The sequence below is a fragment of the Macrosteles quadrilineatus genome, unplaced genomic scaffold (assembly GCF_028750875.1).
Source record: "Macrosteles quadrilineatus isolate MER2022 unplaced genomic scaffold, UCM_ALF_1.0 Scaffold_1__1_contigs__length_201487025, whole genome shotgun sequence".
NCBI classification, from domain to species: domain Eukaryota; kingdom Metazoa; phylum Arthropoda; class Insecta; order Hemiptera; family Cicadellidae; genus Macrosteles; species Macrosteles quadrilineatus.
Window position 1 is genome coordinate 18,229,273 of NW_026542594.1, and position 27,460 is coordinate 18,256,732.

The following is a 27,460-nucleotide window of genomic DNA, read 5'->3' on the forward strand; positions in this document are numbered from 1 at the left end:
TAGAAACAGAAAGTGACACTTTGGAAATAAAGTATCCAAGCATCCCTAAACCTCTGTTACTAACACAACAAAATCTAAACGATCTTCCGACATAGCAGCAACATCCATCATCACCCACTGCAGATGTGATTATTTGGCGGCAGTATTTTTTTTTAATCAATACGTATTTAATACTAGTGTTTTTTATACCTATGCACTTAGCCCTTCTCCGGTTAAATTTTATTTCTTGTTATGAAATTAGCTTTACTGTGATATGCTACAAGTGACGGTTTTTTATTCCATAAAAATTTATTTTTGAAAATGTGCAAATGCCCATTGTTTAAAATTTTCAAACAGCAACAACAACATATGTCAAGTGGCACATCATTTTATAGGTCTTTTAATTATTAACAAATTTGTAGTTTACATTTACTTCGTATCTCTTTTAGTTTTTGTAGTAGTTTACAAATTTTCAAAAATATATTTTTTTAATTTTATTGTTTCAAAAAACTGTTAAAAAAACCACAACCCACAAACAACACAGTAACACAACAGAGTAAAGCTAATTTCTTAACAAGTAATACAATTCAACCGGAGAAGGTCTAAGTGGATTTGTATAGGAAACACAGAGTATTAAAACAATATTGATTTTTCCCAAAAACACTGCCGCCATTTTGAAACGGAAAAAGATAAATAATTTCGGTTTTTGCCAAAATGTTTTTCTATAGGCCCTACAATACCTTTAAAATATGTATATTTGAAATTTCGTGATTCGAACTAGCGACCCTCAGTTTTTGGCACACTCTGTATCGGAAAAAACGGTTATTTATATGTCAGCTTCTCATATACAATCAGCTTGTCATATACAATATTTTTACGTTATTTTCCTTGGGGTGAATTTAGCATTTCATCCTCGTGCGTTAAGCAGTTTTTCCGCAATCAATTTGAGACATTTTACTTGGGACACCCTGTATTGTAATAGTAAAATTTAAATACACACGCTTAAGTACATATAGACTACATACACTGGTTAAGGCTAAATCCAATGACAAAAATAATTATAACGTACACCAAAATATATTTCAACTAGGTATTTCAAAATCTTGGAAGGAAGCTACTTTTCTAAAAAAAAATTGGCTTGAGAATTCTATTTCTACGAATTATTTTGAAACAACGATATTTCAACTATTGTAATAGCAATCCTTTACCGGCTAAAATTGCAATGACATGTTACTCAATATTAAATTAATGTTATTGAATAATAATTATTAATGAATAGATCAAGTAACATGTACAGTATTGGTTGAAGTATTTGAAATGCTAATTATAATTACTGTGCTTAAACATTGATAGTTATAGTTTATGCAGCATCAAGTTTAATTTAATAAACTGTATTATGTATTTTAATTTTTCATTATACTTCGTACATTTTAGCAAATTGCTAAATATTTTGTTATAAAGACTTTCTACATCGCCTGAATTCAGTACCGATGGCAATACATGGGAATAACAGAGCTGCGGTTTGCCTAGACCTTTCATGCAGGAGTCACCTATATCTAACATTATATCTGTAACCGTGCAAATCATTGATCTTCTGCAAGCCTTCTTAAACAACTCAAATTTGATACGAGATTGTCAAAAATGTAATCCATAAATATAATTTTGAACACGCAAAACAATACAAGTAGTCATGTATGTCTACGGTTTGGTGATAGAAAATTGTACCTTACTTCATAGCCCATTAATACCGTACCACAGGCAATAGCCCATTAATTGTTCTATATTCTGTGTATTTGTGTCCGTTTTAGGTGGTTATAGTATACAAGTTTCTGAACCTAAAACCGCCCAGACCCTAGTTTTTAAGGACCTCGGTCATCCGTAATGACGTCATCAAGATGGCAGCCGTAAGAGGATGCTGGGCCGCTATGAATTGGCCATAATGACCGAATGCCTGAACCGATTTTTAGTTTAATTGAATTAGTTTTAGTTTACTTGAATGTAAAAATGAAAAAAAATGTTTTTTCCGAGCATAATTTTGGTAACTAATTTTGGATTAAATTTGAACACGTTATAATAATAAAATACTCCCACCTTATCAAATCTGCAGACTTAGCGAATTTCCATTTACCAGATTGGGTTTTTAATACAATATACTGTAACCTTAAACATATCACATTTTCCCTGTTTAAATAAAACCATATAAGACTTGCGAACTTGGCGTACGTAATTTAGCGCAATCCAGACACAGGAGAAGAAGGACTTTTTATCGATCTTTTTATATCTGCCACTGCCGGGTATTTTAGTTTTGTTGATAAAACGGTAAAAGTGATTGTTTGTGATTCGGTTAGTGATTCTTCTTTGACTAATCGAATTTAACCTAAACTAGCTGTTACCCACGGGCTTCACCCCGTTTCTATTGATTGGTTAAGTTAAGCTGAAATAAACAAAACAGAATACAGTAATACAAACAAATAATCACACCTGAGTTGTTGTAATAAATTGAAAGAATAACAAACAAATAAGTACAGCTGAGGTTTTTAACATTAGGTACATGAAAAGTTCCCTTTAGAAAGGAATTACGGCCTTAAAGGGCAATTTATGAAATAATGGAGTTTTGCGCTAGGTTACTCGTCATGACGAACATTTTAAGTATGTGGTTTATGGGGTGTGACTTGTAGTTTTCTCTAAAGTTTACGGGTACTTTTGGATTTATATATGGATGACCCTTTCGGATTCAAATTGATTTTCGATATAGGCTAGTAAAATATTGATTTTGGTTGATTTTAAAATATGGCACCACGTGTGGGTATCAAAGTGAACGTGAGCCAGGAGTATCCAGGTGTGCTATAGTGTATCCCTGCATTAACATTTAACGAAAACATCACTATTTTAAAACAGTAATACATCATCAAGAATAATCACAAAAAAACAGGTCCATTAATAACGTTTGTAAGAGAATGCCTAAAAAATGTAGCCTAAATTCTACCAGAGAGCACAGAATTCCGATGTTTACTCTTCTTTAATTAAATTAGAAAGAACATTTACTCGTCATCAAGGCACTCTATGGTAACCGGACAGTAAACTCAACCAAAAACAAGCTTGAAATTAATCAACAGTGAAACAAAACAAGTACTGTAGTATAGAAGTCATAGGTTGGTGCTAACCTACACACACCTATCACGTACTGTAGTAGTTTATGCAACCCAACGTGCGATTGTGATTTTAATTACTGTAGGCTAGTTCAGTAGTTGCAAACGTAACGCCAGTTTCATATATGCTTTTCCTACAACAGGTGTACAGGCTAAAAATCCCAGTGTGTATTTCATTGTACAGTTTTAAGCCCTTGTAGAGCACGACCGCCAATACTCTACCAAGCATTTGGTCAGGCGAATAGTGGTTATATTTAAATGTAATTTTAATCACAATACAGTTCTAGGCTAGAGGGGTACCTCAGCCAATCGTCAGTGTCAGAAGGATGTCGGGAAAGCTGCAACTTGTTGCAAAACACGATTATTGGTTGTAAAGCACACTTGTTCTACAAAGTATTTTATTGTTTTCCATGTCATTTTTTAACATGAACAAACCAATTAGTAGAATTTGTTATATAACACAAGTTTATAAATCAAGTTGTACAGTGTTAACGCGACTGTAGTAATCTGACTTTTTTGGTAAGCCAAAAAGGAAAGAGCTGAGCTGAGCTTAACACAGTAGGTACCGGTAGTTAAAATATTACACTAAACTATAACTAAAAGGGTACTATCAAGGTTTATACAATTTCCTCGTTGTTTCGACCAAAATTCCGTTCCCAGATTTCCCGGTTGTGGCAAGGCTAGATAACATCAACAATTAGCAAGCAATAAACAAGTTGTTGAACTATGTAAATGTAGCAGATAACATCACAACAGACAAGATGTATACGTCCTGCTTCGGTGAACGACTCTGAATCCCTCCTCTCTCAGCAAACCTAGGTATTTGGAGGATTGATATTATTCCGACTCGAATTCTTAGTATTCTTAGTTGAACTGCAGTATCTCAGACCCTACATCAACACTAACCAAATGCCAGTTTCTTCTGAAGTACGAGTCTTTGTTAGGGGTTGGCTATGATTTAATATGGCGATTTTATGATTGTAAACAACTGTTAACTTAATTGAAAACAAACAAAATTTAACCGTAAAATGTAATCTAAACTAAAGAGAACCATTCGATTGACATGAGTTTGATATCAGTTCATGAGACATCAAAACAAGTTATAGATTTGATAATAGGATGCCAAATATTCTTGTTGGAGTATAATCGTATAATTCAATCCAACTATTAAACCTACTTGTTTGGTTTAAAACAATGCTTCAGAGTAACTATATCTAGACCCCCACAAAGACTTTCAAATGACAAAATTGTTAGAGTCATGCCCATGGTCACAGACTGGAGAGTAAAAGGTGTACTCTCCAATCTGTGTCCATAGTTAAAAGTGTTGACACATTGATTGTAAGGATATTCCTCTTTTATTTTTAATCTCAGTAAGTATAAAACCAGATAAAACTCAGAGGAAAACAACTTGAGAAAAGAACATTTTATTCTGTGATGTAAGTAAAGCTTCACTATTCTCTGTTTACTTCTTTCTGTGTAGGCTGGTGCCGATCGACCAATAGATGAGCAAAATATTTTTTTTTTGTCAAAAAGACTTTGAAAATTATTGCCTGATTGTATAGGACTAGTCAGCCTTTTTGTTTAAGTTTTCAAACTAACAAAGAAAATGTATGCCCTTTTTATTAGTTCTTTTGACGTTCTTCAGCACAAAGCTAGTTGCTTTAGTGTTTAGGTATCATTTTTTGGCAAAATGTAAAGAACATACCTAGGGTTAGGATAGAGAGATAAAATATAGAAGAGCACAAGCACGCATGGGCGTCCATCGATATAGGCAAGAGGGGGTCGTTCCCCGCCCTCTTTGAGACCTACCAGGGTGGCTGCCATACAGATAGAGAATTCCGGGAAGTTTGCGTAAATTGATTGGATCAGGAACGTGTGGAAATTTTGAACTCGCACTGGTAAACTCTAATTTAGTCACGGTGAAATTGTGATCGTCATCCGTGGGCACCGTGAATTAGTATACAGTGTTTAATAAACACCTTCCGATTTTGCGGCAAAATAAAGAAGATCTTTCTTGGTCACGGTAAGATCGAGAACATCTTCCGTGGTCATGGTAAGTTCGAAAACATCTTCCGTGGTCACGACAAGATCAAGAACATTATCCGTGGTCAAGGCAAGATTGAGAACCTCTTCCGTAGTCATGGCAAAATCGAGAACATCTTCCGTGGTCACGACAAGATCAAGAACATTATCCGTGGTCAAGGCAAGATCAAGAACATTATCCGTGGTCACGACAAGATCAAGAACATTATCCGTGGTCAAGGCAAGATCGAGAACCTCTTCCGTGGTCATGGCAAGATCGAGAACATCTTCCGTGGTCATGGCAAGATCGAGAACATCTTCCGTGGTCACGACAAGATCAAGAACATTATCCGTGGTCAAGACAAGATCGATAACCTCTTCCGTGGTCATGGCAAGATCGAGAACATCTTCCGTGGTCATGGCAAGATCGAGAACATTATCCGTGGTCAAGGCAAGATCGAGAACCTGTTCCGTGGTCATGGAAAGATCGATAACCTCTTCCGTGGCGTGGCAAGATCGAGAACCTCTTTCGTGGTCACGACAAGATCAAGAACATTATCCGTGGTCACGACAAGATCAAGAACATTATCCGTGGTCAAGGCAAAATCGAGAACCTCTTCCGTGGTCATGGCAAGATCGAGAACATCTTCCGTGGTCATGGCAAGATCGAGAACATCTTCCGTGGTCATGGCAAGATCGAGAACATCTTCCGTGGTCATGGCAAGATCGAGAACCTCTTCCGTGGTCATGGCAAGATCGAGAAAATCTTCCGTGGTCATGACAAGATCAAGAACATTATCCGTGGTCAAGGCAAGATCGAGAACCTCTTCCGTGGTCATGGCAAGATCGAGAACATCTTCCGTGGTCACGACAAGATCAAGAACATTATCCGTGGTCATGGCAAAATCAAAAACCTCTTCCGTGGCCATGGCAAGTTCGAGAACATCTTCCGTGGTCACGACAAGATCAAGAACATTATCCGTGGTCAAGGCAAGATCGAGAACCTCTTCCGTGGTCATGGTAAGATCGAGAACCTCTTCCGCGGTCATGGCAAGATCGAGAACATCTTCCGTGGTCATGGCTAGATCAAGAACATCTTCCGTGGTCATGGCAAGATCGAGAACCTCTTCCGCGGTCATGGCAAGATCGAGAACCTCTTCCGTGGTCACGGCAAGATCGAGAACATCTTCCGTGGTCATGGCAAGATCGAGAACATCTTCCGTGGTCAAGGCAAGATCGAGAACACCTTCCGCGGTCATGGCAAGATCGAGAACCTCTTCCGTGGCCATGGCAAAATCGAGTACATCTTCCGTGGTCTCGATTGAGAAGAAGAAATTCAATTCAAGAAATTGATTGGATCAGGAACGTGTGGAAATTTTGAACTCGCACTGGTAAACCCTAATTTAGTCACGGTGAAATTGTGATCGTCATCCGTGGGCACCGTGAATTAGTATACAGTGTTTAATAAACACCTTCCGATTTTGCGGCAAAATAAAGAAGATCTTTCTTGGTCACGGCAAGATCGAGAACATCTTCCGTGGTCATGGTAAGTTCGAAAACATCTTCCGTGGTCACGACAAGATCAAGAACATTATACGTGGTCATGGCAAGATCGAGAATATCTTCCGTGGTCATGGCAAGATCGAGAACATCTTCCGTGGTCATGGCAAAATCGAGAACATCTTCCGTGGTTATGGCAAGATCAAGAACATCTTCCGTGGTCATGGTAAAATCGACAACATCTTCCGTGGTCATGGCAAAATCGACAACATCTTCCGTGGTCATGGCAAGATCGAAGATCGAGAACATCTTCCGTGGTCATGGCAAGATCGAGAATATCTTCCGTAGTCATGGTCATAAATCATGAATATAATCCGCGATATCGGCTAAATCGTAAACATCTTCGACGGTCACGGTAAAACCAAGAACATCTTCCGCGATCACGACAAACTTGATAACATCCTCAGTAGTCACCGTAGTCACGGCGAAATCATGAACGTCTTCCCCGGACCCCCGGTAAGTTTGAAATCAAGAACATCGTCCATGATCACGGTGAATCGTTAAAATCTTCCGCGATCAAGGCAAAATTTAGAATATCTTTAAAAGCCACGACGAAATCATTATCGTCTTCCGCAGCCACGGTAAAATCCAGAACATCATCCGCGGTCTTGCAAAAATCACGCACATCTTCCAAGGTAAAAAAATCTTGGATATCTTCCGCAGTCACGGGACATCATCGTCGCCCACGATCACGATCAAATCTTAAATTTTAGATTGCGCATCTTCGTAAATGCTCTCTACGATCGCGAAAATTTGCTCTCGGTTCGGCCCGACTTCATTCAAGCTTCGCTTAATAATCATTTTCTGCTCGTACGGATCTCACGTGCCAACCATTCATTGGTCCAACCATGGTGGAAGTCCAACCACACCCGAAAATATGGAGTTCCCGGACCCTCAGATGCGGAGCCATGGCATAAGGTGTATTATAAGATACACTTGGGGACTAGGAATCACGAACGGGAAAACCAGGTTTTTCTGTCGGAAAATCTGGAAAATTACTGAACTTTGTCTAGGAGTTCTACAAAACATAACCTTATTTTTTCAGATTGTGGAGTAAAAAACAAAAAAGTTAAACAATTTAGACTATGCTAGTGTCCACAGTAGTAAGTATTCCAATTTTAAAAACAATGCAACAAAAATATAAATTGACAAAGCATATTTTGGATTAATTGAGTGAAGAACCAAAAATTTGGATCGATATTTTAATCATTTTCCAAACTACCCCAAGACCAGAATTTTACCGGGGTTTATTCCGTACCCCACCCCCATGCAAACACGATTAACTAAAATAACAATTAATAATAGTACAAAAAAAAATGAAAAATAGATTTAATGTGCATTGTTGAAATAATACGTTGTACTGTTAAAAATATTGCAAAATGTTAAACATTGTTCTCTACAAGCCGTGAAACCGGAGTTAGAGTAGTGTGCTCGATCAGTTAAGTGATTTATCACTCCAAGGGCAATAACATTGATGTATTTCCTGTGTTTTATACAAAACCAAAATAATAAATGTCGCCTCAGTCTTCTTTACATTCCAAATAGATATAATACAGTAGTTATTTTTTGTAGTAGTTATTGTACTTTTAATAGTACTAGAGGTCATCCAGTGGTCGAAAACTCGACCGAAAATATGTAATGTAATAAATATTATCAGCAATCTGACACATACTTTCTCCCATTAGCTTGTCAACAGCTTTTTTTGGGTAAGTGATGGGAGTCTATGATATTTTATAGGGAAAATCACAAAGGCTACAATAACTTTTGAACCGTAATTTTTACGGAAAGGGGGGTTATACCATTTTGTTAAGAATTAAAGGTCTATAACATACTTAAGTCTTATCAAAATCGTTAGGGCCATTTTTGAGAAAATTCGATTTTTTTGCTAATTTTTAGGTTTTATGAAAAAATCACTATTAAAAATAAAAATTGAAAAAAAATGAAAAAAAACACCTGGAGATACCATAGATTAGTACCTAGATACAAAATTTTATTAAAATCGGACCACATGTGTGGTCTGTAGCTATGTACACATCCACACATACAGACACACACACGCAGACATCACTTCGATGTTCGATACTCACTTTTTTGGTCCAGGAGGGGGCCCAAAACGTGCCAAAATGGATATATCCACTCAAAACTCAAACACGAAAATTTTGACAAAAACAATACTTTCTCTATATACTATTATGGGGAGGAAGTAAAAAATAATTCTCTATTTTCACCCCACGCTGTAAATAAAGCATGTGATCGGAATTCGTTTTGCTTTTCCGATTACATATGGCCGATATTAACTTTAGAAATTTTCAATTTTTATTTTATTTTGTGTCTTTTTACTCCAGTGGCATTTTTAACGTTTTGAAAGGGAACGGTCCAAACCCTGGTCTTGTTACTATCTAACGTCGACCTTTTTGTTAGATAGCATCATTAATTCATAGCCCAATGACAAATGGCATCTGGGTCTGGAAACCCTTTCGAATGGATTCGAACCAGCGACCTTCTGATTTGAAGGTGAGCACTATAACCACTCGGTTGCCCAGACAATCAAACAAATTTTTTGTGCTCTTCTTTTAGCCTATTTTAATTTATAAAGGAATTTTGCACATCTACAGGAAAATATATCTCTAACAGTATGCGTAGATTTACCTTGCGATGCACACGAGCTGAGAAAAAAGGCTAAAGAAACGTGCTTGCCCATTAATATATAGATTATAAGTAAATTTTATAATTATTTGCAATTTTCCATTGATTATTTTGCAATTTTTACACAAAACTTTTCCAAACAAAATACAATAAATTAAACATTAATAGTTGTTGTTTTTAAATTAATTATTTTAAATTATCATTAAGTTCTTGTGAATCTTATTTTATTTTGACCTGGGCAATGCCGGGTTTCGCTTATGGTAGAATAGATAAATTAATATTCAACTAATTATTCGCACAAAGCATAACGGAAAAGCAACGAAATTGCAATACTGTAATTAGCCTACTATTCTCAGTTGAAAGTAGGTAAATTTAATTTGGGAATGTTGGTAAGACAGCGGCTGGGTTGGTAGCCCTGTTTAACCGCGGCACGGGCACAGACAGCCGACGTGAGCCGAGCCGTCACTTCAACAGCTGATTTCGGCGCCAACACAAAGAGTTCACCCCCGGTGAGTAAACAACGATCATTACATTTAATTACCATAAGTTAGTAATCATCGCCATGACAATATTGTACATTTTAAGTATTCGTTCTGTAACATCTTGTTAACAAATTACTGTAGTATACTATACAAGTAGGTTATATTTTCAAAAGGTTTTGTACCTAAAATTGTACAAAAGAAATATTCAAACACTACTGTAAACTTTAGTGAAGCAGTCTACAGTATATTCTTCTACATAACCTAGCCTTCGTCTTCGTGTTAACTACACTGCAATGTGTTAGTGCCATAACTCGTCTCTAAGAACGGTGACACTACAAGTGCATTAGCCTACTTTTTATTAAAATATGTTGATTCGATTTCGACCAATATAATTATTCATGATGCCTCAACATTTTGATTCAACCCTAAAAAATCCCTAGCAAGGGAATCTAATAAAAAATTGAATTCTTAATAAATCCACTACTAACTACTAAGTCGTGGCTCAGTGATTTACGAGTCAAATTTCTTTCTCAGTAGATAAATCGAACTTTTGAACAGGATTTTGGCATTCTAATTTTGGCTAGGAGGGTGCTTTATCAGAACGATGAAGTTTTATTTACTTTTGTACGAACACAAACACTAGAAATGTAATTAAGTTACTATAATAAATTTTGTACCGATATGTTAGGGAAAGACACGACTTTATTATTCAAATCAAATCAGAGTTTCTTTCTTCAAAACTCGAACTGTGGATCACATTTAGTGATTTAGTTAAAAAAAACTAATTTCTATATTTTTGTTGTTGTACTAGGAGTAGAATCATTAAGCATCATCATCCAGTCCTCTGGAGATCAAATAATGCACCCTCGTCATTGCATTGATTATAGCGACACAACTGTTTACCTCACAGTCTTTCTAGTAATTAATTTCAAATATGAATGGTATACCTTAGTTGATAAATTTAGTTTGGTTCAGTAGTTTTTGAATTCTCTCGGAACAGTTATAGGACTACAGACTGAAACCACCAGCGATATTTTACGTATATTATTAGACATACACATTTCGGGAGTATTGTAGATAACCAACTAACCATTGTCTTTATGTCCTGTGTCAGGTTCATATTTTGCGCTGGTAAGTTTATGTCCCTCGATAGATTTTTGCTGACATTTCTATCACGATTGGTAAAAAATAAGTTTCCACATCGTGATTCCAAGTTGTGAAACTCTTGTGTAGGCCTAATATTCGTGAAGGGCTTGAGTTGGGAAGAACTATAAATCACCAAAATATCTGCAACAATCCTTCAAATGGCAAACACTTATCTTCACCAACAATGAACATCAAACAGGATATGATGATAATGCTACATAGTAGAAAATGCACTGCTGCCTAAAAATAAAAATATAAAACTACCATTACCTTTGTGGTTGATAGAAAAAGATGCAATGGTAGGCTAATGATTTAGCATCAACTTTCATAATGTTTTAGAAACAACACTTATTTTTGTGAGGCATATTCTGCCGATAGCTCAACGATGGGTTCGTTCCTATCCTAAACTGGCTAAACATTGAAAAGGGAAATATGATTTTCACTTCACAGTACCTATCTCGATATTCCAAAATGCTACTAATAATAAGTGGATTTCTGCTTGTAGGTCTAAGCGTTATGTTACAGAGGAGCCGATTGAAAAAATAATTAAAAAATAAGTAATCGCAGGTTTCTGAATTAGTTGTGTGGATTGTTTTACAACTGGCATGAAAGTACGATTTAAAAAGTCTAAAATTTATATTAGGCTACAAAATGTTAACTGGTTGATACACTTGTATTCAAAGGCATGACCTTCAGCATCAATGACGTATACATTACTACTAGGCCTATACTCAGCCATATGTGTGTATTTTACAGTTGTTTCTACGTTATCACATTTTAAACCAGAGGTATATCGTTGAATTTGCAAAGCTATCCAACGAATATCAGTAGGCCTAAATTAATTTTTAATACACGTCAAAAATGTAATCAAATTAGCCTAGACTTTTTCGCCAATATAAACTACAATTTCTGTTTAACTCAAATTAATAAATGGTTAACTTGTTTTATTTTATAATCCTATATAACTTTACCGGTACAAACAGTTGAAGAACTGCGTAGCTTTCCCCTCGCCGTCTTCATCTTTATCTCTGTGTATTCCAATTTAAAACCCTTGGCGTCGGACGGACTAGACTAGACTGGAAGGACTTAAGAAGTAGGGAGAACAGTAAAAGTTCATTCCAGTAATTGCCCAGCTGTTATTGTGCAGACATCAACAATCAACAGGGTTACCAACATAAGTTTTTTCCTAAATCTTCAATAATTCAATAACCTAACCAACCAAACTTGCTGATGGTGAAAAAATCGCATGAACGTTTACTAATCGAATCGATAGTTACAATCGATATTGGCGTGGCCCAGTTAAGAAACTGTACCCATCCTTTATTCTAGATTATAATTAAATAATAGGATAATTCAATGATAGGAAATATCATAATACAGACTCTGATTATTACCTAGTAGCGGATTACCCAAATATCAATTTAATTTTAAACCATTCTGTAGAGCTTAAAACAAATAATTTGGTAAATTGAACCGTACTTGTAGACTACTTTGTGGTTAAGGGTAAAATAAAAAAAAACTAAATTTAAAACCCCTTTGTTATTTTTAAGGAGAATAAGTAAACTGTTGTAGTTAGCTTGTTTATGGATATATTTTAATCACATTTTGTAAAATTATTTTTTTTCTATGCTAAGATTTTACTTATAAACACACTTTATTACCTCCCCTGTAGCAGAAAACCTAACTACTCAGTTACCGTAACCTAAATTTAAAAATTAAATAGGGAATAAATCTTACATTATTAAGGAAGTATTTGAGTAAAAATCCAAAGCATATGGAATTTGCTCAGTCTGCAGATTTGCTGCGATCGGGTTATGTTTCAATCAATTTCATTTCTTAGCAATAAAATAATTAATTGTTGTCAAAAAATTATTCAGGACAAGAATAATCAACAAAATATAAATATAACATAAATAATTCAAACATTTTATATTTTCATCATACGAAAGATTACACATTTTTTTTTTTTAACTTTATTTAATTTACAATCTGTTCAAGTTGAACAATAAGCAAATGATATAAATAGTAATACAAAAATAACTTGAAGAACATGAGCTAGTGATTGACCACCGTCAACACTAGCAAACAAAGAGAATTTTGATAACACTTAGCCGAATCTGAATGGTAGGTCCAATATCGTATGTCGCTTCAGTCTGTAAATGGTGTTGTGATTGTCCAATAAATTAAGTGCAAGATGATTTGAATGATTTTCCAATTTTATAATGTATTTTTCACTATATTTTGTAATTTCTTCTTTTACTGTTCGAATTTGAAGATCATTGTGAAGTGTTCTGTTGGTAACAAACCAAGGAGCGTTGACAATTTTACGTAATAATTTTGATTGGTAACGTTGAATAATTTCAATGTTTGAGGTACTTGCTGATCCCCAAAGCTGAATACCATAAGTCCAAATTGGTTTTAAAACTGTTTTGTACAGTAACAATTTATTTTGTGTACTGAGTTTTGATTTAGATCCAAGAAGCCAATTAAGTTTAGTTGTTTTTAAATTTAGTTGTTGCCTTTTAGTCCAGATATGTGCCTTCCAATTAAGCTTTGCATCTAAGTGCATGCCCAAGTATTTTATTTCCGTTACTTGAGGGAGGTGAATATTGTTCATGGATACTGGAGGACATGTAGCCTGATTTAAGGTAAAAGTAATGTGTGCTGATTTATTTTCATTAATTTTGAACCTCCATGTTTTAAACCAATGAGAAATTTCATCCAAGTTTAGCTGTAAATTTGCTGTAGCTTGAGCTGGATTGTCGTGGACAGATAAAATCGCCGTGTCATCCGCAAATGTAGCAACCATAGTGTTTACACTTTCTGGTAGGTCCGATGTATAGAGAATATACAAGTATGGTCCAAGCACGCTTCCTTGGGGGATTCCTGATTCTATAGGGTAAAGGTCAGTTAAGTAATTTTGATGTTTAATTTGGAAAGTTCTGTTGGTAAGATATGATTTTAAAATAGGAAAAACTGAATGGGGTAGTAACTTCTTAATTTTGAATAGTAAGCCAGAGTGCCATACTTTGTCAAATGCCTGACTGACATCAAGGAAAGCAGCAGAACAAAATTGTTTGTTTTCCAAACAGTTTCGAATTGTATGAACAACCCTATGGACCTGCTCCACGGTGCCATGTCTCCGTCTAAACCCGAATTGGTGTCCTGGAATGACGTCGTCTTCTTCAAAAAGAGCTTGTAGTCTTTTGAGGAACAATTTCTCAAACAACTTGGACACTATTGGCAAGAGACTTATAGGTCTGTAGGAAGTGATTTCATGAGGAGGTTTTCCTGGTTTTGGTATAACAATTAATTGGGCTTTCTTAAATTGAGTTGGTATGTGGTCTAGTCTCAATATAGAATTAAAGAGAAATGCAATAAAAATCATCCCTTTCCTTGGCAGTTCTTTTAACATTTTCCCAGTGATAGAATCGTAACCAGGAGATTTTTTCGGATTTAGCGATTTGTCAATGGTTGCCTTAATTTCTGTAGGTCTGAATTTTTCCAGAGGACATTACATGTATGTGTAATCTTTGATCATGCTATGCTGTAACTACAGCTGTACCCAGCAACAGTTTGTGGTCGCCCTAGGAACTGCATGTTTGTTTGCCTATGAAGAGTTCATCACCCAGCTGGGATAACATATATTTTTAAAAATGTCGATAACCTTTGTTGTTGATATATTTATAAATTGACTTGAGTAGTTTGTATATGATATTTAAATAGCATGCTATTAATGTATTAGCCCCATCTCCATGTTTAAAGATGTGAAACAACACGGATAAGTTGAATCTAATTATATCTGAACATATCGACTTAAACTAACCATTCTTTCTTGCTTATACCTAATACAGTAGGCTCTCATGTTATCAACTCGCAGGAGTGTGGTCGCTGCATCTGACACTGACAGCTTACAGGATTGTTTGCCCTTTTCTCACACATTCTGTGTCCGTTTGGGACAATAACAACACTTAAACTAAGAGACTATTCGCGCTAAAAAGAGCCATCAGATTAATTTTAAATCATAATTACAGACAGTCTTGAGGATCTGTATTCCGTTCTGATAATATCCTGACATTTCCATGGATTTTTATTTTAGAACATTGGTACCTTTTAAAAATATTTACAGTGAGTTTTGTCCTGTATACATTGGTTGGTAATGGAACTCTGAATCTAATTTCAAGGCTATGTATTTTGTAGAATTTGCAAGATATATAAGAAACTACGTATAGACACTTCAACCAAGAACTGGATTTTTACTAGTATCAACTATAAATTATTCTAATTTAACCATGGTGGTTCAAATTAAGCCACCGGACCAACAGTCTAAAGTAGACTAGACTCATTTTAGTTCTTCAATCAATCTTATTGTCACTTCCTTGTTCTGATGTCGGATCAGTCCAGGTCTAGCACAGTTAACAACACTGCAGCAGCAGCAGTCTGGTTTAGTCCTGTAACGGTTGGGCAGCGTTCAGAGGAGAGGTCAACTTGAGCTCAGCAACAGAAACAAGGAAGGAGTCTTTATCTGTTTCAGGACACCCACAAATGTCTAGAATCAAGATATGAACATAAAATACAATAGCACAGTTTTACTAACGGTACTCATTAGAACAGAAAACTACATTTAACATAAACAAATGACCACTGTCAGAAGGAAAACCTGTTGTAATCACAGTATATTTATATGGAACTCACAAAACGTCCAACAAGATGTTACGGTTATTTGAGTTTATGACCTTTGACAATTGATACAACGAGACATATTCCATTTCCATATTAAAGTTGTGGCTAATTTTTAATCAAAGACCATCAATCTAGAGTGTGTGGTGAACAGATTTTTTAATTTACATTAATGCATTTACTTTTTCATACATGGCTACTAAACAATATACATTTCTCTTATACAATTTCTATCCGTCGTTGATTATAATTTTTCACACTGAACTTAATTATAAAAATAAAATCACAAGCAGAGTTTAATAATAACTAGACATAAAATACAGGGTGGTCATAAATTATTGGACACATTTTAAGATTAAATAAACAAATAACGAAGCAACTTAGAAACATGGGAATTGTTTCATAAAATAGAAAATTCAAAACAGTTTTATACAGCAACTTCAAAACAATAATTATAAAAATTAGTGCACCTGTTTCTCGAATTCGAGCAATTGCAAACTATTGCAGGTTGTTATTTCAAAACGAATTACAGTCATAATTTATGATGACTTAAAAGAGTAAACTGAAAGAAAATGTAATCAATCCAGTTATCGAAACTGAAAGCGAACTCACTCTGAAAACAAACGCTCTTGTGTGTATCATGTGTTTACTATAAACAGCTGTAATTAATACAAATTATTCGTCTGTTTGAGTACACAAAATATTTTCTTCATAATAAAGAAATACACTGGGATTTTGATAGCCTGAGGGGCAAAGTCCGAGGACTTTTATTACAGGAGTAGTGACAATAGAAGAATATGACGGCACTTGGGGCATGTTTTCCCATAAGAAATAACATGGGATCATTTTTTGGCCACTAAAACCAAAAATCCTGATCCCATGTTATTCTTATGGGAAAAAACATGGGGATCATTTTTTGGCCACTAAAACCAAAAATCCTGATCTTTGCCTAAATATCCCTATATAATTGTCAAACCTTATTTCTTACTTATTCCCTATAAATATATTCTATATTAAGCTAAAAAAGCTATTTCTTATATTTATTGACCCTTACAAGTGTAAATGTAGAGTAGTGACAATAGAAGAATATGACGGCACTTGGGGCACGTTTTTCCCATGTTATTCTTATGGGGATTATTTTTGGCCACTTTTTTTAAGACCCTGATCTTTGCCTATACAAGCCTATATAAATGTTCAATACCATTGTACAACTCTATTACTATTTCAAATCCACATCCATTCACAAAATCATCAACTTGACAGTGCGAGGTTTGTACGCGAACTCGGGCGCGCTCCCGGCTCATGGTGCGCTCCCCTGGACATCCTTAGTGGAAATCCATGAGTTCTGGCTACTTGGGAACCCAAGCCATTTGACATACAACGAATCACCCTTTCTCCTAATTACCTTCTCTATCAAATACATGTCCTTATACTTGGTCTTTAACAACTCCTCTGTATAGAAGCCTCCCCTGATTATATTATCATTTTCATCTTTCAAGATATAAGTCACAGGCTTTGTATTCTTAACTTCTGCTATTGTAAATAGTTCCCCTGTCCAATTTGGAGTATAACCTTTACTAAAAACATGTTTATACTTGGAAATCCTCACACTATCACCTACCTTATATCTTGGCTTTTTAACTTGCACTACTTTAGAAGTCAACCTTTCATGCACATATTTACTATTCTTAATATTCACTTGGTTAGGCTTCATTCCTATAGATCTATGCACTTTATTATTATATTTTCGAATTAACTTTGGAAGTAAATCTAACCATTTATAACTTCCCTGAGCACTAAATTCCCTATATAACCAATTCTTTAAAGTTCTCTGGAACCTCTCCACAATTGCAGCCTTAGTTGTAGAAAAAGTGTGATAGTGATTAATATTTAAGTTGTTCATTAGTTTGCTAAAATATTGATTAAAAAATTCTTTTCCATTGTCAGATTGAATGTTTTTAACCCCCTTTGGTAGAATGGTTTTAATGGCTTCTGTAACCACTAACCCTGTCTTATTCTTTAGTGGAGCAGCATAAGCTTTTTTAGAAAATGTATCTATTAAAGTTAAAATATATTTATTGCCAGAATTTTCTCTAGCATAGTTTTGCATATCAATTAAATCTATTTGTATGGTTTCGTTTATACCCAATACTTTAAAAGACCTTCTAATGAAATTCTTTCTTGCAGGCTTATGAAGTTCGTATGCAATTTCATTCATTTTTTATAACATCATCCTTTCCTGTAACTCTAAATACATCACCATTAGCCCCAATCAATAGATTATCTTCCATTCTTTTAAATACATAGTTTTCTGGTATATATGGTCTATTATCTATATACTTAAATCCACTCAAAGATGTGGGGTCAGCAACTAATAAATCAGGATTATATTCCATCAAATTAAAAATTTTTTCTCCATATACAAATTTTGATCCATCGTAATGCATAGCTTGTGACATTAGACAAATATCATCTGAATGTTCCCCCTCTGGTAGATTCCTTATAAATTGTTTTTTGGCATCCCAACATTTTTCTTTTTTATCAAAAGTTATAGTCTGTTCTTTTATAACACAGTCAGTTTCATCAATGGCAGGTTTAACACGTACTAACCTTTTATTATAAAAACTCCAATAGCCTGCTTCCATTTTTGGAACTTGTGAAACATTCACAGCATCTTTACTATCTGTACCTTCCATCAAATTGCTAAGTTTCTGTTTCTTAGCATTCCAAACGCCATTCTCTGATTCTAAAAATTCATAATTATTATCATCTTGTATAAATTTACCATCTTCTTTTCGTATTAAAGTCTGTCGTAAAGTGGGCACATCATCCAAACTTTCACCCTTTTCTACATTAGTAATTTTCCGTTTCTTAGCATTCCAAACACCATTCTCTGATTCTAAAAATTCATAATTATTATTGTCTTGTACAAATGTACCACCATCTGTTCGTATTAAAGTATGTTGTAAAGTGGGCACATCATCTAAACTTTCACCCTTTTCCACATTAGTAATTTTCTGTTTTTTAGCATTCCAATTTTTATTCTTAGATTCTAAAAACTCATATTTAGTTTTACCTTGTAAAAAGACATCACCTTTTCTAGTTAATGTCTGTCCCAAAGTTGATACATCATCTACAAACTCCCCATCACATTACCAATTTTACGGTTTAAACCATTCCAACTATCGTCTTGTAAATTTAAAGTAGGTTCACTACTAGCCCTGGGTTCTGCAGGCTTATTATATGGATTATATAAACGATAAAATTTGTCTATAAACATATTTTTATTTAATAAATAATACCACTTTCTCTCAATTCCTCAACAATGGAATCTATTTCATTATCCACTCCTGAGTTACCAGCTTGGCGACTTAGCCAAAGGAGTCTTAACCTATCTACAAGCTCATTAGGATCATCCCAATAAATATAGTCTATTTTATTACCAGTCACTTGTCTCAAACCTTCACCAACAGATTTAAATAGAGGTTTAATTATATTAAGATATTTAGTATGTCTATTACTTGAAATTGGTACACCATCTTTGTAACTCTTTAAATGTCCATTTGTAGCTTCCAAAATCTCTTTATAATTTTGCAAATCAGCCTGAGTATAGTTCTCAGGTTCTTTTAAAGTTAACAATTCCCATAAACCTTTTGTCCCCTTGTAGGTTTTATTTGCAACTGTAACATCATCATTGGCAATATCAACTTCCTTATTTCCAATAAAAAATGTATTTGCTTCTCGTCTAATACCATATGTAGTGTCTGTCATACTACTTTTACTGAGGTAATTTCCTAAATAGTCTGACGCTAAAAGACCAAAATCTAATTTCTGTGGAGTGGATGGTTGTAATGGTTGTAATGGCTGTAATCTTGGTATCATTGATATTCTAGATGGAGTCATTGGGAGTATCTCCATTTGAGGCCTCTCTGTTTTACCAATAGATGTGATTTTTTTTTAATTCTTGTAATGGCTCTATTAAAGGTTGGAATGTTTGGAACCTCTCTTCAGCCTCTAGAAACTTGCCACGTTTTAAAGCTCTATATTTCTCTCGTATTTGATTTGCAGAGTCAACCAATTCTTGTTGAATGTTTTTCATCTTTTATTTACATTTTATTTATCTCATTTGACAAAGGATTGTACTTAAACACTTTATCATGTATTATCAAACAATATGCAGATGTATTTGCTGGCACATTTTCTGCAGTTTCAATCTCTAATTTAATATCAACAATTCCTTCCTTCACTGTTTCGTTCTGTCTAGAACAGTCTATTACAATTAGTGGATATTTCTTCATAAACTCAGCCCTACTAATCATAGGATCTGGGATAGTATTATAGTAAGTCTCTCTAAACCTCATAAACATCTCATAAGCTTTAGAGACATCTTCATTTTCAAAGTCGAGATTTAAATCACTATAAGGATAATATTCAGAGTTTAGAAATACTTTGAGATTTTTTAATTTACAGTGATCAAATTCATCAGTTCTTTTTCGTGCACTATTATCCCTAGCTGTTTGGAAACCAAATATAATATACCTAGGCTTCTCCAAACTTGAAGATGTCTTTACTGACCATGTATGTCTTGTAGTATTGGGATATGATGGAAGTTCATGCAGCTCTAAACTTCTAAATGCAATTTGCAAATTTTTATTTTGCAATAACATCTTTTGTAATTGTAACTTCTCTCCATCTGATGGTATCATATGTGGCATTACCCATTGAATTGAATTAAGTGTAATTTTGGGAATCGTATCAGCAGTGCCACTGGCTGGGGCACTAGTGGTTGTTAATATACAATTTAAATCATTTTTCGATCTTTTCAACACCAATTCTTGTTTGACATTTACTAATACCTTATTAAAATCCTCGAATACACCCATTAACAGCTCTAATGGCAAACATGTACTAAACTTGCCACCTTTATGGAACTCTTTTAAATTCGTGTCAGAATCAAATGCTACATTTGACAATTTAGTAGTTTTATTGTAAGAGCTCAATATTTTCATAAGACTAGAAATTCCTGGGTTTCTTACAATGTCTATTTCTTTACCTGCAACTTCGTATCTAATTTCATCAGATAAGAACGCAAATGCATTATTTATAAAATGACCTTTATCATGATTTTCAATTTCTCCCTTAATATACAGATAACTCCTACATGGCAGAGTTAGCAAATCTTGATTATTAATACATATTCGAATTTCATCAGAATTATTTATTGGCAAAGTATTGTGGGGAACATAGGAGTGATTTGTAATTTTAACCACACTATCGTTGAATTGGGATTTCCCTGTAACGTCTAGAAAATCTTCCATTTTTATTAATAGAAAATTTTAACTTTAGTCCTATTGATTTTAGGAACCTAGCATTTTGTACACTTATGGATAAATTCTTATAAATTCTCATATCTTTTTTATATGACAAGTAATTGTAGTTTCTTCTCCGTTAAAGTCAATTGCCTTGTCGTGCTGATCGGCAAATGTAATACTGACAACATCTAAACTTCTCTTATTTACAGGAAAATATATAATATTTCTTGGAACTTCGATAATTTTGTAGCCAGGAGGAGCTTCTGGATAAAAGCTATGTATGGTGTGTGATTTGTTTCCGTTTAAATAGGACCCGTTTGCAATATTACATTTTACTCTAATCACATTTACATTATTAATGTTTATTTTATTTGTAGATTCAAACTGAACACCAGGAGTAGAAACACCTTTAAATCCCAATAAAACAGATCCTAAACATGGTTTTGTAAAATCAAATACATGGCTAGAAAGTAATGTTGCTTTCATAGTTTTATTATTAGCTGTAAGGAAAAAGTCTGGAATTTGTTTTTGAATTTCCTTTGCAAGCTCAACCACCTCATATGTCCCTTCAGAAATTTCTATTGTAACTGGAGCTTTGTGGTCATAATAGAAAACATCATCACCTTCTCCAATGGTTAATTTGTTGCCTTTAAGTTGATTTAATTTTGGAATAAGCCCTTTGAATAAAAGTTTAACTTTAGTATTAATTAATGCTTCTCCATTTTTATGTATTATAACTTTAAGTTTACCATCTAATAACTGGTTTAAATCATCAACTAAGATCTCTCCCTTTGGTAATGTTTTTTTCTCTACTTTGTAATATGTTAAAGTATTTAGTGGTTTTTTAACATTAAATATAGAATTATAACTTTGAAAATCTACTAATCCAATTACATAATCATCATTTAATTCTATGGGAGGAAAGAACACTGACTTTAGCTCTGGCTCTGTACCCGAAAATGTTATAGTAAATGAATCCATTTTTATAAACAAAAATTTTTTATGAATGATAAACATAAAATTCCACAAATAGAACTATTTAAATCTTGTATTTGATCGGTTGTATAGAATATTTTATATCCCTCAAAATATTTAATTACTTCTTTTGGAGGTTGGATTCCAAATGGGTCAAAATAAATTACAATATCTTTATTTTTACGATATGCTGTCCAATGTGTGCCAGATGAACTGTCTAAATTAACTATTCCGCACTCTTTTACTCTTGGTGTTAGATTTTTTAGCTCGTTTTTTAGGTACACCCCCCTGAAGTGAGGCACGTCTTTTGCGGCCTCTAACAGCTGGTAGTTGTCCATCTTTTTTATTAAATTTTAATCCCATTCCCATTTTTGCTTTTGCCTTCATTAAATTTGTCACCGCGTAAGCAGCAGCTCTTTCAGCAAGACTTGCGTCATTCGCCGTTACTCTAGTCCAAGCTAAGTCTGCTAATCTCATGTCTGATTTGTTCCGAGCAGCAGTATCGGGATTATTCATGTAGAATATGTCATGCTCTTTACAGTAAGAGTCTAGTTTATTTTTTGGAGGTACATTTTTAGCTAAATTCTCACGAATATTCGTTCCAGGTCCACAGTATTGATATGATGGTATGTGAAGTGGAAATGGAAGGTTATTTATAAGAGTATTCAATAACCCTCGACCCCTATAAGGCTTTAGGAATAAACCTTTGCCCTTTTTACATGTTTTCTTATTATCATTTTTTACCATTTTTATTATATAAAAAATGTCTTTTATTCAACAAAAACATAAATTTAAAATAGTACATACTAAGGAAAATATACCAAAGAAGTTGGGTCTATTTCCTACCAATATTCGATGTGTTATTTGTGGTCCAAGTGGAAGTGGGAAGACGGTTGTAATTTACAATTTAATTGTAAGAAAGGAAGGATTAAAATTTACAAACTTATATTTAATATCTAAATCTTTAGAACAAGAAAAATATAAAAAATAATTGAAATATTTAATTTGTGTGACGAAGTGAAATTACACACGTTTACTGACTGTGAAATCACACCAAATGATGTAAAATCACAGTCAGTTGTTGTATTTGATGACATAAATAGTCCAAATATTACACAATTTTTCTCAATGGGTCGACATAAAAATATTAACTGTTTTTACTTGTGTCAATCTTACAGCAAAGTACACAAACATTTACGTGATAATGTTAATTTCCTAATATTATTCAAACAAGATGATTTAAATTTAAAACATGTATATCGCAACCATGTTGGCAATGACTTTTCATTTGACCAATTTAAAAATCTCTGCCACCAATGTTGGGATAAAACTAAATATGGCTTTTTCGTAATAGACAAAGAAAGGTCAAAGAATAATGGCAAATATAGATTTATGTTTGACCAATTCTATCAAGAGGATAGTAAGGGTAAATAAATAAAAGACTTTTTTTATCATTTGTATTTAATTTATATCTACACATACAATTTATGTTTGATCAATTTTATAATGACCAAGAGCAAGAGTATTCATGTTCATATTTTATAGAGTGTGGTAGATATTTTTTTACAGTGTTCATAACATATTAAAATCATGAATTAAACAATAATGTGATTTAGGACCTTCTTGTAATAATAATAAATCTATATGAGTATTACTACTATCTAGCTTGGTTGTTTTTAATGGATATATACATTTCTGGTCTTCAACTCCAAATACATTGACACTTATATTATTCTGTCTTTCGAATTTATCTATGTCAGATATTTTTACGGGATATTTTATATTTGTCATATTTAACTGTGTTTCATAGGGTGTATAGTTAGATACTCGTTCAGCATGTTCGTTAAAGTTCCTTGGATATAAAGCTGCTAAAACTGACCAAAGGAAGAATTTATTATCTGTGTTTTTTATATTTAGAACTGCTTTTGTCAACTTAATACTTTTTGGTGTGGGGATATATGACTTTGGAGTTAAGGGCTTATACTTGTAAACATGCAACTGCCAATATTTAGTATGGTCATATATCCATCCACTGCCTTGGGCTTGATATTTATGAATCGATGTGTCAATCTTTAAAAGTGCATTTTCAATTTGAGATTTTAAATCTCGCTTCTCAATAGTTAAGGTAGTAAGGCTTCTGAAATCCGCTATACATTCTTTTTCATTAACTAATTTTCCATTTTGATCCATTGAATATTTAAAAATTTAATTCTCCTTACTAAAGTCCATTTTATTGGGAGAGAACAAGACTTAAGAGTATTTTCAAGGTCAGCTCTAATCGACTCACCAATAAATTTAATCACTGTGTATATGGACAATTATTGCAAAAATTTCTATGTCTTCTAAAATGACCGACAACATTTTTCTTACAAAAACTACAACTCTTGTGATTTTGTAATATATGTGATTTTAGAGCCATGTGGCTATCACATATAAAATCACAAACTTCACACAGTTTCACCTTCATTTGATGCATTACCTTATAGTGGCGAATCAGGTTGCTTTTGTTGGAGAGCGACACGGAGCAGTGTTGACATGACGGCTTCATGTTTAGGAATGAGGTCTCGGGCTAATGCCACCACTATATATAGACTTTTAGAAATTTTCAATTTTTTTTTTTAATTTATAAAATTTTAGAAACTACTTCAACAAATCCAGGACTCGATCAAGAGCTACCACTAGAGACAAGAAGAGAGACCCATAGGAGCAGCATTTCACAGCCCCACCACTAGAGGCAAGAAGCAGGAGCGCGCCGTGAGTTGGGAGCATGCCCACGCCATGAGCCGGGAGCGCGCCCGAGTTCGCGTACAAACCTCGACTGTCAAGTTGATGATTTTGCGAATGGATGTGGATTTGAAATAGTAATGGAGTTGTACAATGGTATTGAACATTTATATAGGCTTGTATAGGCAAAGATCAGGGTCTTAAAAAAAGTGGCCAAAAATAATCCCCATAAGAATAACATGGGAAAAATGTGCCCCAAGTGCCGTCATATTCTTCTATTGTCACTACTCTACATTTACACTTGTAAGGGTCAATAAATATAAGAAATAGCTTTTTTAGCTTAATATAGAATATATTTATAGGGAATAAGTAAGAAATAAGGTTTGACAATTATATAGGGATATTTAGGCAAAGATCAGGATTTTTGGTTTTAGTGGCCAAAAAATGATCCCCATGTTTTTTCCCATAAGAATAACATGGGATCAGGATTTTTTGGTTTTAGTGGCCAAAAAATGATCCCATGTTATTTCTTATGGGAAAACGTGCCCCAAGTGCCGTCATATTCTTCTATTGACACTACTTACAGGAATTAGTGAAAGGGGGCGTCTACACAACAAATACTTAATTTTGACACGTCGTTTGTAAAAATCCGTCCATTATTAACGGAGGAGTAGTGTTTCGTAGAAATCACCTTCACGTATTATATATAAGGATAGTCTATTATATTTTAAAGGCAGCGAGTAGTTTAAAACGAAAATCTAACCTCTCAGAGAAGTTGTAAGTAGAGATTGTTATAAGCAAGTCCTATAGTCGGTTTGAAAATATAGTGGATTGTGACCGTTTTCTTACTGTTGGGTTAGTTTAGGGTAGTAATGACGAAATATATAGTACACGCCACTCGCCCAAAATGTATTTACCGGACTAGGTACCGGTAATCCTGTCCAGCCATACTCGTCCGGTAAACACCTTTTTCCGAACTATACTCCGTTCACAAAATTTAGCCGGATTAAGGTGAAGAAATCTATCCCCTCTACTTTATCGTAACTTAAAAATAATAGCTCATCAGCTGAGGTTTGCCCACGATTACTAGAAAGGTTTGCCATAACGTCAATAAGCTGCAGCATAAATTAGCAAAAAATCAGTGTGGGAACTTACCCTAGAACCGCCTAAATATTGTGGATATTACCTAAGGGAGTATGTTTTATCTATGATATTACACACCCATAATTGATTATGGAAGCAAATCTCAGATTTACCTTACTGCTTACTGTTAATGAATATCACTTTGGTTCATGAATTTACAATCAACTGTGTGACAGAATCAAAATGTTAATTCAGGACAGATAATATAAACGGTATCAGTAAACTGACACATACTTTCTCCCATAGGCCTTAGCTTGTAAACGACCTTTATCATGGGTAAGCAGTGGGAGTATATGATATTCTATAAGGATAAAATCACAAAAGTTGCAATAACTTTTGAACCGTTAATTGTTACAGCAATGGGAGGTTGCATTATTTTTCATTGGAAATATAAGTACCACAACACATTATTTTAATCAAAACCGGCTTTTTTCCTAAAATCCGATATTTTGTTATTTTATGGGGTTTTTGTGGGAAACAACATAACATAAGTTACAATAACTTTTGAACCGTACTTTTTACGGAAATGAGATTTGTACAATTATGCTCAAAATATTAAGGACCATAACATACTAATTTTAATCATAACCGGCCTTTTTCTAAAATCAATTTTTTTGTTTTTATGGGATTTCTAAGGGAAAATAACATAAGTTACAATAACTTTAGAACCGTAATTTTTACGCAAATGAAATTTGTACCATTTTGTTCAGAATTTAAAGGACTAAAACATACTAATTTTTTTTCAAAATCGTTCGGGATATTTTCGAAACAAATTTTCCAGTTATTTTATGGGTTTTATGGAAAATACCATCAAAATAAAAAATTGGAAAAAATAAAAAACCTTGGGATATAAATGGATTAGTACCTACCAAATTTCATTGAAATCGTAAACCACTTTTTGGATTAAGGGGGACCCAAAACGAATATATCCACTCAAACTTAAAAATTTTAACGAAACCAATACTTTCTCCATATAGAGGGTAAAAGTGATCGAAAACGACCCCCCCCCCCACAAATTAATATGCATTAATACCCACTCAAAACTCAAACTCGAAAATTTTCACGAAAACAATATTTTTTCCATATAGAAAGTAAAAATTGTGTTTATTTTATTTTATAGTTTGTTAGTTTTTACACATTGTATTTTAAATTAATAGGTACTGCAGAGGAAGATATTGTCCTTTATTGTCAATTTAGTAAAACTTATAACCAGTTCCTTGGTAAGGAATGAGTAGGCCTATGTTTCCAAACACATCCAGCTGATTGTTAAACATAAACAATTGTTAAACATCTGTTGTAACCATAGCGTGCCAACTAACGGACACATAATAACTTCAAGGTTACCGGTACTGTGATTAATATCTTCTTGGTTAGATAACTTAAGATAATTTCCAATCTCATATAACTTACTGTTCAGATAGAAGATTGAATCAAAGGAATTGGTTGTATTTTTTTAGTGGTATGTTTGTAAATGAAAGAATACTAGTAATACTCTCTCTATAAAGGAAAAAACAACCTGCCAAGATAGTTTAGGAAACTGATAAACATTTGATGGAATCGTAAAATATCAATTTTACCTTTTTAAATAACTAGTTTAATGAGAAGGCCTACTTAGGTTTGCAGCTACAGAGTAGGTAGTAGA

At 34.0% G+C, this 27,460-nt stretch overlaps 1 protein-coding gene across 3 annotated transcripts in view; it reads left to right on the forward strand.

Annotated features, from left to right (window-relative positions):
* Positions 1-9,787: 9,787 nt before the first annotated feature.
* Positions 9,788-27,460, forward strand: part of LOC129004483 (beta-glucuronidase) — a 59,380-nt gene continuing 41,707 nt past the window's right edge. For 2 of the 3 annotated variants that reach the window (XM_054433088.1, XM_054433095.1), the window contains exon 1: positions 9,788-9,865. The gene's annotated coding sequence lies outside the window, so the exon portion shown is untranslated. The remainder of the gene's footprint in view (positions 9,866-27,460) is intronic. The other variant, XM_054433102.1, reaches the window with a different exon arrangement.